The 12,657-nt window shown below is 35.3% G+C and overlaps 1 protein-coding gene across 1 annotated transcript in view; it reads right to left on the minus strand.

Annotated features, from left to right (window-relative positions):
* The window catches only part of ccdc33 (coiled-coil domain containing 33), a 40,735-nt gene extending 39,896 nt beyond the window's left edge, over positions 1-839 (minus strand). The window contains exon 1 of the mRNA XM_083545739.1: positions 751-839. The gene's annotated coding sequence lies outside the window, so the exon portion shown is untranslated. The remainder of the gene's footprint in view (positions 1-750) is intronic.
* Positions 840-12,657: the final 11,818 nt, after the last annotated feature.

A 12,657-nucleotide genomic window follows, 5' to 3' on the forward strand; every position in this document is an offset into this window, starting at 1 on the left:
GGTCACTCTCATCTTACAGGCTGTAACACTTATAATTAAGTGGTTCCTGACCAGTAAAAGGATATCATATTTTTTTTTTTTTTCAGTATTTCTGATATTTAATCTGTGTGAAAATACCTTATTATAGATTAATGAACATGAAAACTATTTGGTGTTTTTTTTCTTCTTTATTTTCCGTTTTTACTATGGCACTTAATGTTGAAATGTGTAAGATTTGTTTTTGGAAAAGGCAAAAAGCTAGCTAACGATGTGGGCTCTGTGCTTTGAGTATGTGGTAGCACTGACAATCAGATGACCAATGCATTAGAACAGAGCACATATAGCCAGCAGAGCCAACTCATGCTAGTTCTCTGGCTTGTTCAAGAGGTTTGGCTTTATAGCCTAAACCGGATGAGACACCAGTTCATTCCAGGGCACCGTGTACAAACATAGTCACATGCATTAAATCTGTGGTGCAGTCTAAAGAATGCTCAAATGAAAACCACTATACTAAATAGTAAACATCAGTACACTAAAACTATCATAAACATTGCAACATATCATCTATTGAGCATTGTGTGATTTGGGATGCAGCTTTTAATTTTTCTTCAATGTCCATTAACTTACATCCGTCAGATTGATCCACACAGTAAAAATAAATAGCACCTAACCTCAAACATTATGCATTTTATACCCAACTGCTTTGATATTCTTCTAGAATATTCAGAATGAGCCTTGTGTACCAGGTCTAGAGATGTTACTGTTACTTACACAGTAGCATGTGGCAGTGGAACTCTTCCGTCTATCAGCAGGGAAAGACTGGTGGCACCATGGAGCGTGACACTGATGATCTCGACCCTTGCTGCGTCACATGAGTTGTACGACGAGGACAGGAAAGCACTTTCTTTCATCTGAGGAGAGACCTTTACCTGGCCCAAAAAAAAAAAAAACCCACAAAAAACCCAACACAGTAACAGTTTTGAAAACAAACGCATGTATGTATGAAAGTTGACTGTTCAGAAATTCTGGCATGGCTCTAACTATAGTGCTAGCTGTATATCAAATAGCAGCTTAATATTAAAATGCTTGTCTTAATGTGTATAAATGGAAAAAAATGTATTTGTATTTTATTTATAAATTAAAACTGTAATCATTAACAACTTTGTAAAATTTTTGTTATACTGTCTTCAAACATAACTATCTTAGGTTATTAAGCTTTAAATTTAGCTTTAATCATGTGCCCTAAATTATGTGTATTTACAAAGCAACCTAAACACCAATCTGCACTAAACCTCTACTCTAACAAATGGATTAAACACTGTAGGAATGTCCCCAAAAGACATGAGCACTGGATGACATGGAGGCAAACTTCAATTATCTTAATATTATTTAAAAAATTATAAAATAAATATTAGGCATATACTCTACTGAAAAACAACAATAAGCATCTTGGTTCTCTGTAATAACCTTGGACAAAATGGAAACCGACACATGAAGTCACTGTGGTTCCTAAGCAACAGGTAATCATACAATAGATGTGCAGAAATGGCTTTTCACAGTAGCAGTTGGGAGCTTCTGGAAGTCAATCTTGTGCAACTCTACACCGGTAGCAACCTTGAGATACTTTTTCCATTCAAAGCACAGGAATGAGTGCTGTTTCTATTTAACTGAAATGAAAAGCGTGAAAAATAATCACTAGAAAACAATGAGGCTGCATCAATCTATGACTCAAGGTCCCTTCACATAATAGCCTAATAAGCATTCTCCCACAGACTGTTGCCTTTCATGACAAAGCTCTAGTTTGTTCGAGTGAAGGATTTGCTCAGAGCTTCAATTTGTTATCTTCTTATAAAATAAGCCTCTTATTACCAAGGAGGGAAAAAAAGCCTCACAAAAGAAGTTGGCAAAGTTTTCAATGGGATAAAGGATTTGTTTGATATCCAAAGTGTGGTTGAAATATGTGATAAATTTTTTGTTTTAATATTTTCTATGTAGGCAGACCCACTTATGTCTGAGTGTTCTTAGGTGTAACAGGCAAAATCTACACGAGTCCATAACACTAGACATGCATTAATAGCGCAATAGGGGCTTCTACAACCTTAGTCACTGGGGAGGAAGGTTTGGCTCTGCTTGTGTTAGACAGACATATTTGTATGTATCATATAATATAATGAGAAATATACAGAAACTTGCACTAAGAATTATTTAATGGTGCCAGTGAGACGTGGTACAGACATGGGAGGCTTGTGCGGTTTTGGTAACATTACCCTCCTAAGACCTGAGCTTTGGTTTGGTTTGCATTTTAGATTTCTTCCAGTTATTTGGGGTTAGGAAGAACAAATAATTAAAATAAACAAATATTTTCTTTGAACATAATGCTCTTCTTGGAAAAAAAATGATGTCACTTATGTGGAAACTCGGTCTGTATCTACAGAAAACAATAAAGACACCATTGTGCACATTGTCCACGTATGTGGACACCCAGGTCGTAGGAGGTTAAGCAAGTTGGTAAAGTTGAAGGATGATTGCCTTAATCTTTGAAAAAAAAATTCTAATAATTTGAGATAGAATCCAGTGCCTGATCAACCCAGACTGGGTCACATAGGCAAGAGTGCCTGGTGTTTAAAGACCCAAAAACACATGTTGACCCCAGGAAACTTCACTACTGATGTGTAAGTGCATCACAAAATGTATTTTGAAACTATTAAATCCATAGTTATGCGCTTCTCCTCAAAGCTAAGGGTCAACAGAATGTAACATTTTCACTTGTAATGTTTCTGTATTGAAACAGTATTAGAAATTGACTGATATCTCCAGGGTATATTTGATATCTACATGTCTGATATAATTATTAGTTATATGAGGTCTGGAAAAACTATTAACTTTAAAAGTGGCTTTTAAAGATATTCCTTATCTCATGGTCCATCATGGGCCTGAATATATTCCTTATACAAACAAAATTTCCTAAGGTCTACCATTTGATGCACATACATCTAAATAAACACACAAAAAAAATACAAACAAAAAAACACCTACTAGATTGTATACATACCATTGTCTTTAATGAATATACAGTACACTCAGCAGCAACTTATCGGCGCATTTATCATTTTGCTGCAGCAAATCTATAAAACCATGCAGATACAGATTACATTCTAATGAAAATAATCAGAAACTTTGACCATAGCATGGTTGTTTGTGCTAGAACGGCCGGTTTGAGTACTTCAGAAAATGCTGGTCTCTTCAAGCAGAAGATTTATAGAGAATTGCTAAAGGTTTGGGCAGAAAAAGCTTGTTAAGAAATCAAAGGCTGTGTAGGCTATGGAAGGTTAAAATAATCAAAATAACTTTTTATTACCACAGTACTGAGCAGAAATGCATCTTAAAATGCATAACATGACGAAGCTTTAGGGAGTTAGACTGTAACAGCAGACAACCACCCCTGCTAGCCAAGAACAGACATCTATGGCTACATTATTCACAGGCTTACCAATATAACCAATAAAATAATGTCAATACTAATGATTCCAAATTTTCTAATTTTGCATCAATAGCATGAATCCTAGACCCAACCTATCTCATGCCATCAGCATAGGCTGGTGGTGGTGATGGCTTAATGGCATAAAAATTTTAATCTTTGAATGTTTTTTTTTCTTTTGTTACCAGTTGAGCATCACTGGCCACAATCTATATAGGTAGTGGTACTAACTATGGGCATCCTTATATGTATACAATTTACTTATGTTTTAAAGGCTATTTCCACTATGATAGTAGATGTTTTAACAAGTCAGTATTAGTAAAGTGTTCCTTATAAAGTGGTAAGTGAGTATAATAAAAGTCTTGTCCATATATACCAGATAAAACTGCCTTTCACATGCTCAATCTCTTGAGACTCCAGACTTGTCAATAATTCAGTGTTGGTGGATGAAATGTTATACAGACAGCAGAGAGTGGGGCAGGAGGTGGAGGAGGGGCATTTGTGAAAATAAAGGATGGTCTAACTAACAGGTAAGCAATAAATGAGCCAGCGGAGAGATGTGGACAGTTCAGAGAAGACGACTGAAAAAGATGTCAAGATGAAAGACACACACATTTATTAAGCATAAGAAATGTCCGTGTTAACACAATACGAAATACTAATCATTCCATGCGTATAGCAATAAAGCTTTGATTTTTTTGCCGTTCTAAAACATCCGTCTTGTTTAAATAATTTATCTGAATAAATAGTTCTTGGATGGAAAAAGATTTTTCCTAAATGAATATCAATTGTTCTCAGAATTAATGATAGCTTCTAAAGCAATCAATATCCTGAATCTTTTCATGCCATTCAGCCTCATCATATTCTTATTTTAGATTTTGGCAGGCTAAGTTTAAAAAAATAATTATTATTAGGATCTATGCCAAATCACTGGGGCCACATTTATTACACAAATATAATGAACATCAGTTGCTCTTTTTATGCCCTTGTTAAACTTTGTATATTATTAAACGGTTGATCCTAGTCAACTTACCATTTAAAAAATAATGATTGATTGACTCAATAATTGGTATTTAACTAGTTATTGTATCTGCAGCGCTGTAAGTATATTATACAAACACCTACAACAATTGTGTTAGTTTCATATTAAAGGTACAGTAGAAAGGAACAAGTAGAAAGAAAGAAGAAATTTTTTAAGCAATGGCTCTTTTGTCTCACTAGAAGATACCATAGTTTCTTTTCAGTCTTTCCCATATATAAAAGTTGTTTGTCATTATAGCAAATGTACGGGAAATAAACAATTTATAGATAAACATCCTTTATATATAAAAATCCTTCCAAAAATATTTTCCTTGTTTTTGCTTGGGGAAGAAAGAAAATCAGAGAAAAAAAAAAAGAAAAAGAATGACATGAAACAAGAAAGGAAATAATATATATAAGATAGTAGCTGGTAAAAGTTTCTTCTTTCCTATTAATGCTTAAAAAGTAATTACAGTGCGAGTTTGGCTGCTAGTGGAACAATTGTAAAGAAATAAAAAAGCTACCTGCTTAGTAGTCACTTTTTTCTTTAAGGCATATAATTATGGCCAACCAACACCAATAATCAGAACATAGCCCTAGAAAACAAATATTTTTGCACACAAAACTGTGAAATACAGTTAAACCAAAATTTTTACGTTTATTGCAGTGGCGGACGAAGCACACAAACCATGTACTTGAAGTAAAAGTAATTTTACTCCAGTAAAAGTAAAGTCCTCCTTTTAAACTTTTACTTAAGTAAAAGTACAAAACTATTTGCCTTTAAATGTACTTAAATATCCAAAAAACTATGATTTATTATGGCTATAATGTCCTATTATCTTTTTTGTCACAAGTCTTTTGCTTAATCAACTCAGTTTATGTGAAAATGTAACTCTTAGCACACCAGTCTATTAATAGAATGCTATTAATTAGTCAAACACTGTTTGATATCAATTAAAATGATCAGGAGCCCAAAACGTTCCTTTCAACTACTACAAAAAATGTATACAAATAAGACCAAGGGTGTTGTGTAGTTAAGAGTCAGGAGTTCTTCCATCATTTATTACTCTCAAATGTCCTGCTTGCTGTTGAACTGATGCGTAAATGTATTTTGGTGCTAAGTAGATACCACTAAGCAGCATCAAAATAAGTCTAAAACAGAGCAAGTGCTCTACCATGATTGGTGGCTTGTTGCGTGCTTGACAAGTAATTTTTTTATCCATTCATAAATAAAAAGGAACACCTGATTTTGAACAAAAAGAGTAAAAAGTAAGATATTAGTTTTTTAAATGTAGTAAAGTTAAAGTAAAAGTCTTCCCAAATGGAAATACTTCAGTAAAGTACAGATACTAAAAAAAAGCTACTTAAGTGTAGTAATAAATTACAATGCATTACTTTGCTACTGTCCACCACTGGTTTATTAACAAAGTAATGATCCTCCTTCATGCTCCAATGGCATGGTTGGCATTTTCTCCTTTCTGATGTTTAATGAAACATTAAACTCTTAATCAATATTTCATTGTTTAATGTTTTTAGCTGCTAAAACATGAACAGTTGTTTAAACAGAGTTGTACAGGTGTTTCTATTAAAGTGGTCAATAAGTGCACACCTAAACGTTTAGAGAGGAGGCATAGAGCTCACTCTTCATTTTGTTTTAAATAATGTAATTATCTTATGAAACATGAACCCTTGTTCAGCCAAATTCCTTGTGTGTCAACACACTTGGCCAATAAACCTGATTCTCATTCTGATTCTGATTTAGAGCTCACTCTTCATATATGTTCAGATATTAGCTGCTTTTCATCTATTACTTTTACCTTTCTCTCTTGTTTTAAACGTAACAACAAAACCAAAAGTAATATTAATTTATTTGAAACAAAATATTTTACTGAAGAATTCTGGGTAATTATTATGTCCAGGAATTGCAGGAAACACTAGCTTTTAATAAAGTAAAATAAAAAAGGGATATTGTTAAATTCTGAGAATCAGAACTTTGTTTGAACTTTATGAAGTGCCACCTCTACATTTAGCACACACCTTTTCCTCTCCTCATGCTAAACGGTTCTCTGATAATATTAACTCTGTCAGCAGGACCTAAGACAAACAAAGAACCTCAGACTGACTAAAGGAAATGGTCCTCAGCCTAGACACACACTCATCAGATAAAAGTAGAACAAATCATGATAATGTTAAACAATTCAGTGCAATGCTTTTGAAAACTCATGCATACAGCCAAAGGCAGCAAAATTGTGAGAGACTAAATAAAAGGTTGACAGACTTAAGCTCCGTGCCTCATGTCTCCAGAGGGAAAAAATCTCCCAGCAGGATTGAAAATCCTCCGCTTTATCAGACACCGCTCAGGGGTTCTCTTTTGAAAACTAAAACTAACGATGCTCGTTTGTAAAAATCTCTGTTATAAGTGTCAAACTTGAAAAGCCACCACATGAAGCTGAGCAGATTTCTCACAGGGAGACAAAGTGGGTTTGGGAAATGAATGGCTCTTAAAGGAAGGGAACAATTCGACCACCAGAATTAGATAAGAGTCACACTGCACAATCAGATATACATCAGAAAATCAAAAGAGCAATATTCATATTTATTAAAAACTCTGTGACAAAGCACTACTGACTCATGGGTGTATTACTAAGTATAAAGGCTGCAATTTAGTAAAAAAAATTTAAGTTGAGGTTGCACGTAAGCAGATTTCTGGATACCAGACAGTATTCTGAGGCAAATGCATTAATGCCACAGCACAGCCCATGACATTTGAGTAAATAAAAGATGTGTGCAAAGGAGTGACCTTTCACTATTCCACAAATGAGTACTGCAGGGACTGTAAAGATACATCTTCTCTGAGGAAATTGCATGTGTGTGACTTGCCCCACTGCAAGCTCTTTTATTGTTTTAAATAAGGTTGTATTCTTCTATCTAACAGCAATCTGAATGAATATCTTTAATTGTGAGTTTTAGCAAGATTAAGGGCAAAAAATTTAAATAATAATAAGCAGTCAAACAAATCATCACAGACTCAGATCCAAAAGTGGACAAGCAGCATCTAACTCCCAAACAAACCTCAGATGACATTTCCTCCATTAGGACAGATTATTTCAAATGTTCAAGGGCGCACTCCTGTAATTAGTAGCAATATGAGTGTGTTGATTTTCTCTCAGCTCAAGAGTCTACTGAGGTATAAGCATTAAGTGTAATCCTCCCTACTCATTACTCACATACGTACACGCGCTCACGCACGCGCGCACACACACACACACACGCACACATACACGCACGCACACGACTGTTTACATATTTTAATTATCCAAGCCAATGTCCCCACAATGTCAAACCTGTCGGATATTTCTATACTTAAGGGACTGTAAACCCTCACCAAGATATAAAAACATGCACACACACACACACACACACACACACACACACACACACAAGAGAAAACATGCAAATTACAATCTGTTGCCTTAATAATGAGGGGCCTGACACATGTAACCTGAGCAACTCAGGAAGGTGTGGTTTTTCCCAGTATCCCTATGGAGGTGGGAGGAGGTGCAGAGCTTGGAAAAATGCCCTGGAGTATTAAATGTGCTGTTTGTAGAAGGTGACTTATAACAGGTGGCCCTAAGTAAAATAACATTATACTTTAAAAATAACAATACACAATTTAATTCTGATGCCAAATGAACATTTGGAAGTATCTTGTGATATTTTTACACTTTAATATTAGCCAATACATGGGGTGCCCTTAACATGATTGTCCAGTTACTGCATAAACTCACAGGATATGTTGCAGTGAGTCATATCAGACCCAAGCTTCCATGAGAACATATGTCCAGGTGACTACTCCAGGGAGCTAATATCCTGGAAGTCGGATGATTCAGAGATTACTGTGTTTCAGTAAGAGACGGGGAGAGTGAGATAATTTAATTCAGAGTGATTTATTACATATCTAATACAATATCTGCCATATGTCCTGCACTGGCACAAATCCTTACATTGGTAAAGAAAAGTTAAAGTTGCTTAATAATGTAGGAGAAAAAGAGCATGACATGTATATATACTACCATCTAGGGATTCATTATTCAACAACATTTACAGAATCAACCATACTCTGTAAGCAAAATACACTCATGTTTTACTCTCTCCCCTGTCAATCAGAGTACCACTAACCATGCAAGGGCATCTGTGAGCTCATGTATGCAGAACAGTGCAATTACGTTCAAGTGTCATGTTATCAGAAAAGATGGCACTTTCACATGTCCTGGAGGACGCTTGTGCTTGCCTAAGCTGGGTTGTAAATGTCTCATGGAGTAGCTTGTCAAAGAAAATGTATGAATTTAGAGAAAAAAATAAGTAGAAAATGCAAGAGAAAATAAAAAGATTATTCTATGGTTTAGAAGAGAAAGAATAATTCAAGTCAGGTGTCTACAGGTCAGCCATAATAGTCCAAAATGACTCAATTCCCATAATGCTCCTGCCTATTGAAGCAGCCATTTACAATCCTTTATGACAAGCTTTGTGTGTGTGTGTGTGTGTGTGTGTGTGTGTGTGTGTGTGTGTGTGTGTGTGTGTGTGTGTGTGTGTGTCTGTGTGCTAATTAATGGAGCATCACGCTGATCTCTGTAGGGACCTGGCTTGTTGGGAGGCTTCTCTTACACAGTGGGGTTCTCTTGGAAAAACATCAGTGCCTGCCTGATCATTTGTACATGGTTGACCTCCATAAAACATTATACTGACCATCAGTGTGCCTTCAAAGCATTGACCTGAGACCACTGACATAGCCGGTAAATGCTCCATTTGTGAGGATGAAAGCAAAAGTGTCAGGTTTTCAGAATGAACAACACAACTAAAAAAACATGTTGGAGATCATAATTAATAGTATCTTTTAACATTATAATTTCATTCACTTGTGCACCACTTGTGCACCTTTATGCTCAATCACCCAAGTACTGATTACTAGATTGAATAGCTTGGTGCATAAAATGCCTGGTAGATAAAATGTTCCCTGTTCCTTTAACATTATCACATAGATTACTGCAGAAAATAATTCCAATATTGCACAACATCTCTCAAGCAACAACAAAGTTTTATGACTTGGTGTGGAGATCTGATATAGATAAAGCACCAGAGTCTCTATTTACTTTAAGAGAACCTGATCACATATTAGACATAAGATTATAAACTCTCACATGCCTCCTGTTTACTTCCTGGTCAGTCAATGCAATCCCACAACTTGGATCTGTCAGCTTTCTCAAATCAAATAAAAAAAAAGAAGATTAGAAGGGCAAAGTGGATATGTCTGGTGTAAGCCTGCTGAAATTGCTCCAGATAAAAATTTCATGCTCCATATCAATAACTGCAATAACTGCTCTCTGGGTTTCTTCTGTTTCCCCATATGAGCAGGGACATAGAGGGAAAATGAATAAATGATCTTTTTAAGGCCTTTAAAACAACTGATTTATTATGATTAAAATGTACATTTATAGATTCAGAACACATCTTAATGTACCCAGAAATAAAAGTGTGCCGAAAAAAAAAACAGTAGCATCTGTACAGTTGTTAGCAACTGAAACATATAACACTAAAAATGCTTATATGTGGGGGGTGTTTTTTTTGAAAACCTAATTAGTACATACACCACAAATAGCACACTGATCTACTGGTTTCCATGGATAATGGAGTGGTTTTCTACAAAGACAGGTGGTAACTAAAATCCTCCTTATTACAAACCTTACATCTGTAACTGTGTAATATCTTGCCTCTCATTTTTTAGCAGATTCATGGGGACATTTGATGTATATACATAAACACACACAGAAACACACAAACAAGCACACCTCCTTGACAAATAAAATTATATGATGAACATATGCTGCCAGTTTATGTCTATATACTGCAAAAAAAAAAGCAATTTATTCCACTTTACCTCACACCTCATAAATTAGCACATTCTTAATTGACACATTGCATTATACTGTAAGTGCCATAACAAATACAATTATTTTTTAGTGTTTATGCATAATTCAAAATGTTGGCATGAGCATTTATCCTTATAGCAGCATGTGAAGATTTATATTATTTCTAAAAAAAAATAGAATAAAAAAAATAATAATAAAAATAAAAAAATGTGCATAAATTTTTTTTTTTAAAACATAAGATTTTGCATCATTTTTTGGAGATGTACTTGATTATATGTAATAATGATTAATTCCTATAATGAACTATTAGTCCAAACTAAAGTCATATCCACTGAATCATATAAGAGAAAGGAAGTTTTTTAAACATATTTAAGAAACTGGTGCAGTAATGAGTTAAACCACAAAAACTAAATACACGCTAGGTTAAGTTTCCACTGACCACATACAAATGTGCACACAAGCACATGCACACACACACACACAGAGCAAGAAAAACATCATATACCACTAATGTAAAGACTTGTCCCGTGACAGCAGTGCATGCAAACAATTACTCTTGCTCAGCCTTTAGCCCAAACACTCCCAAGACCACAATAAAATTCACCATTAATTACAGCACTAATTTGCAAGAGTACGTTTTTACAGCCTGGTTATCCTCAGCCACTGAGCAGATCTCATAATGAAAAGCTACACAAGACTTATTAACAGCTATATGGGGTATGACATAGCATGAAGGGAAGAGCAGATGCTTAGCTCAGTCCTGACAATAAAAACAAGATGCACACACACTAGGGAGCAACACCAACCTTAGCAACACCTCGCCACACCGAATCAGCTTTATGCACTCGAGAAAGAGAAAAGAATAGAGAAAATAAATATTTAGATGAGAGCTTCCCAGGTTTTACATTGAAGATTTCTTATGATCATGAATTATGAATATTTCTAATGGGAGCAGGCTCTCACAGAAAAGATAATAGGATACACAATTGGACAAGGCAACTGCATTTTATAAGTATTCTGTATATTACTACACTAGTTTTATTGAGTGGTGATCTTTGTTGGGTGCCATGGCATTTCATTAAAGCAGGCTTGTTCCTGTCACAGTATCACCATGTTGTGATGATTAGTTCTGATAATCCTTGGCAGTGCACTTGGCATGATGCGACACACAGCTCACTAATGCGCTCCAGGGAGAGGCGGAGAGTCCGGGCAGGGTGCTAACAAAGCATTCAGGGAACAAACAGTAATTAAAGGCATATTCGGTCTGAATGTTCTTTACTTTCAATATGGAGCATCAGTCTTAGTATAGTATGTTTCATCTCTGTGTATTTATATTTTGCTATTTGCTTCCATTTAGACAAAACATATGAGGGTTATTAGATCTCTGCCCTATTCCACCTGTACTTTACATGCAAATGATTGAGCAGTTTCCATCTCCACCTCAAATATAGATGTAATCAATTCAAATGGCTATACTGAACATGAACCAACTTATTTTTACTTACCTCAAAAATCACTTGCAAAATTAATTTCTATTTCACTGCCAAATGAAGCTCCTAGTAAATGTACACAAAATAAGCCAGTTGAATAGACCATTCACCAACCTTGCTATAATATGTGGAAGGGTTAAATGCACCTAAATGTTACTTATGTTTGACACTGTATATTCAAAATAATTTTTCATGACTCTCGAATAGAACCAAAACAGCTAGCACAAGAATCAGACTTAATCCTCATGCAACTTTACTGAATTTCCCATTAACTATGCATTACTATTTCAATACACTGAGCAAACACACAATACATGGCAGGTGGCTGATCCCTTGATTAATCAGGAAATCCCAGAAAATCAATTGAAGCAATGTACAGACAGCCTCGTTTCTCCCCGCTATATCAAAGTGGCTGTCACCTACTTACAAAAGTGACAAGCAAAAAGACTGACTGTCGTGTGTGTGTGTGTGTGAATTTAACATTTTATTTGATGATGAATGTTCCTGGTTTAATAACCATCAAAAATATTTGTACTTGTCCTACTAACCCTAATGCACTTGAGCCCTCTTTACAGCACTGTGTCACTTTTAAAATTGCCACCAACAGCACAAATTGCTTTCCCTTTTTCATAGCCTGTGCGCATTTGTAAAAAATAATCAAACCTGTAATCAGCAAGGATGTTAAGGCTAAAAGTCTACAGTATGCCTAAATGGTTTTCAGTGTCAGAACTGGGAACTCGGCTAAAGATCAAACATTACATGA

The sequence above is a fragment of the Silurus aristotelis genome, assembly GCF_946808225.1.
Source record: "Silurus aristotelis genome assembly, chromosome: 7".
Classification (NCBI taxonomy): Eukaryota; Metazoa; Chordata; class Actinopteri; order Siluriformes; family Siluridae; genus Silurus; species Silurus aristotelis.